Source organism: Hylobates moloch, unplaced genomic scaffold (assembly GCF_009828535.3).
Source record: "Hylobates moloch isolate HMO894 unplaced genomic scaffold, HMol_V3 SCAFFOLD_3, whole genome shotgun sequence".
NCBI classification, from domain to species: Eukaryota; Metazoa; Chordata; class Mammalia; order Primates; family Hylobatidae; genus Hylobates; species Hylobates moloch.
Window position 1 is genome coordinate 80984826 of NW_026652278.1, and position 6665 is coordinate 80991490.

Below are 6665 nucleotides of genomic sequence, written 5' to 3' on the forward strand. Positions count from 1 at the left end.
AAACACATATCTGATAAATAACTTGTATTAAGGATATATGAAGATCTGTCAAAACTTAACAATAAGAAAACAAGCAACCCAATTTAAAAATGGGAAAATATTTGAACAGATGCTTCATCAAAGGAGATACATGATTGGCCAATAGTTATGTGAAAAAATGCCTAACATGCTTAGTTATCAGGGAAATGCAAATTAAAAGCATAATGTCAGACCAATGCACACAAAATGGAGTGGCTTAAAAAAACCCTAACGGGGGGCGGGGGTGGTGGCCAAGCAGAGGGAGAGGGGCGGGCCCGGCCCGGCTCATCCCAGCCTCCGGCGCGTGGCTCCAGGAGGCCCCGGGCCCGGCCCGGGCGGCGGTGGCGGTGGCTGCTCTAGCCACCTCTGTGGCGCCCTTGCACCGCGCCGCAGCCATGGCCCTGGTGACCCTGCAGCACTCGCCCGCGCCCAGCGCCACATCCTCCTCGGCCAGCAACAGCGAGTTGGAGGCTCGCAGCGACGAAGATCGAAAATTAAACCTCAGCTTAAGCGAGAGCTTTTTCATGGTGAAAGGCGCAGCCCTCTTCTTACAACAGGGAAGCAGCCCTCAAGGCCAGCGGAGTCTTCAGCACCCCCACAAGCATGCAGGTGACCTGCCTCAACATCTTCAGGTGATGATCAACCTGCGTTGTGAAGACAGAATCAAGCTGGCCGTGCGCCTGGAGAGCGCCTGGGCGGACCGGGCCCGGTACATGTTGGTGGTGTACATCAGCGGGTGCCAGGACACCGAGGAGAATATCTTGCTGGGAGTGGACTTTTCCAGTAAGGAAAGTAAAAGCTGCACTATTGGGCTGGTTCTCCGACTGTGGAGCGACACGAAAATCCACCTTGATGGAGATGGCGGGTTCAACCTGAGCACAGCAGGAAGGATGCACATATTTAAGCCTGTGTCTGTCCAGGCCATGTGGTCTGCCCTGCAGGTGCTTCACAAGGCCTGCGAAGTGGCCTGGAGGCACAACTACTTCCCTGGGGGCGTAGCTCTCATCTGGGCTACCTACTATGAGAGCTGCATCAGCTCCGAGCAGAGCTGCATCAACGAGTAGAAGGCCATGCAGGACCTGGAGTCCACACGGCCCGACTCCCCGGTGCTGTTTGTGGACAAGCCCACTGAAGGGGAAAGGACGGAGCGCCTCATCAAAGCCAAGCTCTGAAGCATCATGATGAGCCAGGATCTAGAAAATGTGACTTCCAAAGAGATTCGTAATGAATTAGAGAAACAGATGAGTTGTAACTTGAGGGAATTCAAGGAATTCATAGACAGTGAGATGCTACTTATCTTGGGACAGATGGACAAGCCCTGCCTTATCTTCGATCATCTTTATCTCGGCTCTGACTGGAATGCATCCAATCTGGAGGAACTGCAGGGCTCAGGAGTTGATTACATTTTAAATGTTACCAGAGAAATTGATAATTTTTTTCCTGGCTTATTTGCATATCATAACATCCGAGTCTACGATGAAGAGACCACAGACCTCCTCGCCCATTGGAACGAAGCGTATCATTTTATAAACAAAGCGAAGAGGAACCATTCCAAGTGCCTGGTGCATTGCAAAATGAGCGTGAGTCGCTCGGCCTCCACTGTCATAGCCTATGCAATGAAGGAATTCGGCTGGCCTCCGGAAAAAGCATATAACTATGTGAAGCAGAAGCACAGCATCACGTGCCCCAACGCAGGCTTTATGAGGCAGCTGTCTGAGTATGAAGGCATCTTGGATTCAAGCAAACAGCGGCACAACAAGCTGTGGTGTCAGCAGACAGACAGCAGCCTCCAGCAGCCTGTGGATGACCCTGCAGGACCCGGCAACTTCTTGCCAGAGACCCCAGATGGCACCCTGGAAAGCTGGCTGCCCTTCTTGGATGATGCCTCCCAGCCTGGCTTAGGGCTCCCCCTGCCCTGCTGTTTCTGGCGACTCTCAGACCCCCTTCTGCCTTCCCCCAAGGATGAAACTGGCTGCTTGGTCCACCTGGAGGATCCGGAGAGGGAGGCTCTGTTGGAGGAAGCTGCTCCACCTGCAGAGGTGCACAGGCCGGCCAGACAGCCCCAGCAAGGTTCCGGACTCTGAGAGAAGGATGTGAAGAAGAAACTAGAGTTTGGGAGTCCCAAAGGCCGGAGTGGCTCCTTGCTGCAGGTGGAGGAGACGGAAAGGGAGGAGGGCCTGGGAGCAGGGAGGTGAGGGCAGCTTCCAACCCAGCTCAATCAAAACCTGCTCAACTCGGAGAACCTAACAACAACAACAGCAAGAGGAGCTGTCCCAACGGCATGATTGGCCTACCTCAGCCTCTGTAGCAGGGACTACAGGCACCCGCCACCACACCCAGCTGATTTTTTTCTATTGCCTCTGCTGGGCCGCCAGCTCCCATCTCCAGGGACCTGAGGATTTTTTCAGAGGGTGATTCTGCTGGTGGGTACGTAGTGCGTACCTTATATAGCAAATTGAGAATCTGTTGGGAATAACACATACCTCTGCACGCCATGTACCTTATTCATACCCTGGGCAGGGCTTCCAACTCAATTTCTTTTTGTGTATGTAAAATTAAAACATATAATTTATCAGCCAGCTTAAAAAAAAAAAAAAACCCTAACAGTACCAACTGCCTTGAGGGTTCTCAGTACCAATTAAGAACGCTTGTACACTGCTGGTAGGAATACAAGATGGGATCACCACTTTGTCAAACTCTGTGGAAGCTTCTTATAAAGTCAAACAAACATTTACCACATGACTTAGCAAACATACTGCTAGGTACTTACCCAAGAGAAGTGAAAAATTATGTTTGCACACAAGCCTATACACCAATGTTTATAGTAGCTTTATTTATTATCACTGAAACCTGTAAACAAACCCAAAGCCCTTGAACAAACTCTGGTATATTTATGTAATAGAATGCTTATCAATAAAAAACGATGAACTAATTATATATATATGTATATAAAAGATGGATAAATCTCAAATGCATTCTGCTACGTGAAAGAAGCCAGACTCAACAGCTGCGTACCTGAATTATTCTATCTATGTGAATTCTGGAAAAGGGAAAACTATTGGGGTAGGAAATAAAGGAGAGCTTGCCAAGGGCTGGACAGTAAGGGAAAGGCTGACTACAAAGAGGCTCAAACGGATTTGGCAAGTGAAAGGGTCCTGTATTTTTACTGTGATGGTAACATGGTTGTATTTGTCAAAACTCATAGAATTGTATGCTAAAAAGAGTAAACTTTACTGTACATTTATATCTTAATATACTTTTCAGAAAGCAAAGTATATATTATACAGATCAACAGGAAGAACAAATAAAACCATATAATACTCACACCTGCAACATAACTAGAAGACACAGAACACTATAATCTTCCAATTATCCAAGAGAATAAAAATAAGCAACCATTACCAGTGGAGCTCTTTCTGAAGTTCCTGCTCCAAACCTTGTCAACAAGTAAGGCAAAGCCTGGATAAAACTGCATGGGAGGTGCATGGATCACCTTAGGTCAGGAGTTCGAGACCAGCCTCGACAACATGGCGAAACCCCGTCTCTGCTAAAAATACAAAAAATAGCCAGGCGTGGTAGCGCATGCCTATAATCCCAGCTACTAGGGTGGCTGAGGCAGGAGGATTGCTTGAATCCCGGGGGGCTGAGGTTTCAGTGAGCTGAGATGACGTCACTGCACTCCAGCCTGGGCGACAGAGCGAGACTCTATTTCAAAAAACAAAACAAAACAAAAAACAACAACAAAGAAAAAAACTGCATAGGAGAGAGAACAGGGGAATAGAATGCTCAAGACTGAGCTAAAACCATCCCCAGAAAGACTGGAAACAGCCTAGTTGTCCTTCAATAGCTGGATAGTTAAAGGTTAAACCAGCATGGTACATCCATGCCCCGGAATGCTGCTTAGTAATCAAAAGGAAGGAACTGTTGTCTCAGAATGTGGATGGATCTCCAGGGCATTCTGCTGAGTGAAAACAGGCAATCTCAGAAAGCTACCTTTTTATGATTCCGTTGATGTAACACTCTTGAAACAAAACTTTAGAAATGGAGAGCATATTAGTGGTTGCCAGGGGTTAAGTATATGTGGCTGTAAAAGCGCTGCAGGAGGGATCCCGTGGTGACGGAGTGCGCTGTATCCTGACTGTATCCACGTCAACACCCTGGTTGTGATATGGTCATGTAGTGTTGCAAGATGTTACACTGGAGAAAACTGGGTACAGGGTACAGTGGGTCTCTCTGTATTACTGCTTACAACTGCTTGTGAATCATGACTCTACAGTTAAAAAGCTCAGTGAAAAAAAAAACCCTCATTTACAATCACATCAAAAAATGTGAAATACTTAGAGATAAATCTGACAAATATGTGTAGGACTTGTAGACTGAAAACTACAAAACATTGGTGAGAATGAAAGGCTTAAATCACAATACGCTAACAATAGATGGATTTGATGAATGTAAATGCATTTGATGAAGGAAATAGTGTTGATCACAGACCTGAAATTTTTCTTTTTCCTTTTTTTGAGACAGTCTTGTTCTGTCACCCAGTTTGTAGTGCAACGGTGTGATCTCAGCTCACTGCAACCTCTGCTCCCCGGGTTCAACCAATTTTCCTGCCTCAGCCTCCTGAGTAGCTGAGATTACAGGCGCCCATCACCACGCCTAGCTAATTTTTGTATTTTTAGTAGAGACGGGAGTTTCACCATGTTGGCCAGGCTGGTCTGGAAGTCCTGACCTCAAATGATCCGCCCACCTTGGTCTCCCAAAGTGCTGGGGTTATAGGCATGAGCCACCATATCCGGCCTGAAATTTTTCAAAATAAAATGCTGGTAAGAGGAAAAAAACAAACAAAAAAAAGCATAGGAAGAAGATTTTAGGAATGCATAGTTAGTTCTGCTATAACACAATATATGTGTTCCTAAAAAACCAGTGCTCTATGCAAAAATCACATAATAAAAACCACTGGGCTTATGAGAAAAGTGGGGTTAACCACACAACACTCCAAAATTTTGTCAGTGGCCCATAAGAAACAAAAAGATAGGAACTTGATAAAAATAGTCATTGAGTTTTGCACGTTTGATGGTTAAGAAAAGCATGCATATTGCAATAAATATGACACCTGACCTTGAAAAAGCCCTGGAGTTTGTGTGTGGATGTGTGTTGACATGGAGCTGTAACACCAGATGCAGATGGATGCGGCTCATAACACACGAGGTGGATGTGGAGCTGTGGGTATTTGAGGCGTCCATCTGGGTGTATTTTGTGTATTCCTACTTGGCTTGGTTCAGTTGGGTACAACTTTCTGTGCTCACGTAGAGTTTCTTGTAGACCACATTGCACATAACCAAGTGTGAAATTCACGTCATGCTCAAATTGTTCCCTAATACTGTAACTCAATCTCATGGGAACAAATTTCTGTTTTCAAAACAAGTGTTAACAGAATGGACTGTGCTTGTTAAAGTCACAGGTGGCAATCATCAACAACTTGTTAGACAGTTTGCTCTTTAAATGCATAGATTTCTAAATCTAAAAATTAGGAAAAGAAAAGAAATCTCATGCCCAGGTGTGACCATTTCTTGATTGCATCCTCACAGGATTTTGGGTTGAAAGAAAACAAAAGTCCCAGATTCTGCCACAGCCCACCGAAGCATGTCCTCAGAGGTGGCATTGAACTGTCCCCTGTTGACTGAGACTGCACTGTGGGCCAAACACCCATGGCAGGCCCCATGGAGGGGACTCTGATACCAGGTCGTCTCCACTCAGTCATCTAATTAGATGTTGGTCAGGCACCCACTGGAGGCCAGACAGCACATAAAGGTGGGGAGGGGGTTTGTGGGGGGCTTCTGATGGAGAGGAGTACACCAGGTGAGTATTAAATGACTCACTCTAGATGAGAGGACGAAAGGGTCATAGGTATTCGGAACCCAGGAGGTCTCAGACAAGTGCTGTGCATCTTGCCCTGGACAACCCAGCAGGGTCACCCTGAAGCTGCAGGGCAGGCTCTGAGCTCAGACACTGAGCCTGGGCAGCCTGAGGGTACAGAGGGTGCCAGAATTAGGCTCCTTTCTTTGCCATTGGGAGATCAATGCCTGCAAGGGCCCTGATGCAGCCAGGTGGAAGGGGCTCAGCGTGGGGACAGTCTCTCCCATGTGCTGGCTGGCCTGGGGACAGCTTTGCCTCTGCAGATTAGTGTGACAGGTCAGGACCCCCATGAAGCCATGGCCCTCCCCCACCAGGACATGTGAGGGTACCAGCTCCTGGAGTTCTGTGTCCTAGGCCTGGTCAGGACAGTTGGGCTGCCAGGGGGCCTGGTCCAGGGACACTCTCAGGCCAACTCCAGGCTGAGGACCGGGAGCTGGAGGAAAGGGCTGGTGGTCTCTGAACCACCAGCTTCCCTGTGGTTCCTGCCCTGGTGGCTGAGGTTGGTGCGACTCCCCTCAATCCAGCCCGGTCCAGAACGCTGAGTTGGGGATGGGAGCTTCTTCCCACGAGAGAAAGCATTGCAAACTTTTTGTGGTGAAAACATTCAAATGGACAGAAAACTAGAGAGGGTGGATCCATGACCCTGTCACCCATCACCCAGTGGGCCCAGTTCTTGACTCTGTTTTGCCAAGAAGAGGGATCAAGGCCCCAGCTTTTGAGGATATGCCAGA

General features: G+C 47.6%; 1 pseudogene; it reads left to right on the top strand.

The window, feature by feature from the left end:
- Positions 1-413: 413 nt before the first annotated feature.
- Positions 414-2433, top strand: LOC116460686 (protein phosphatase Slingshot homolog 1-like; annotated as a pseudogene).
- Positions 2434-6665: the final 4232 nt, after the last annotated feature.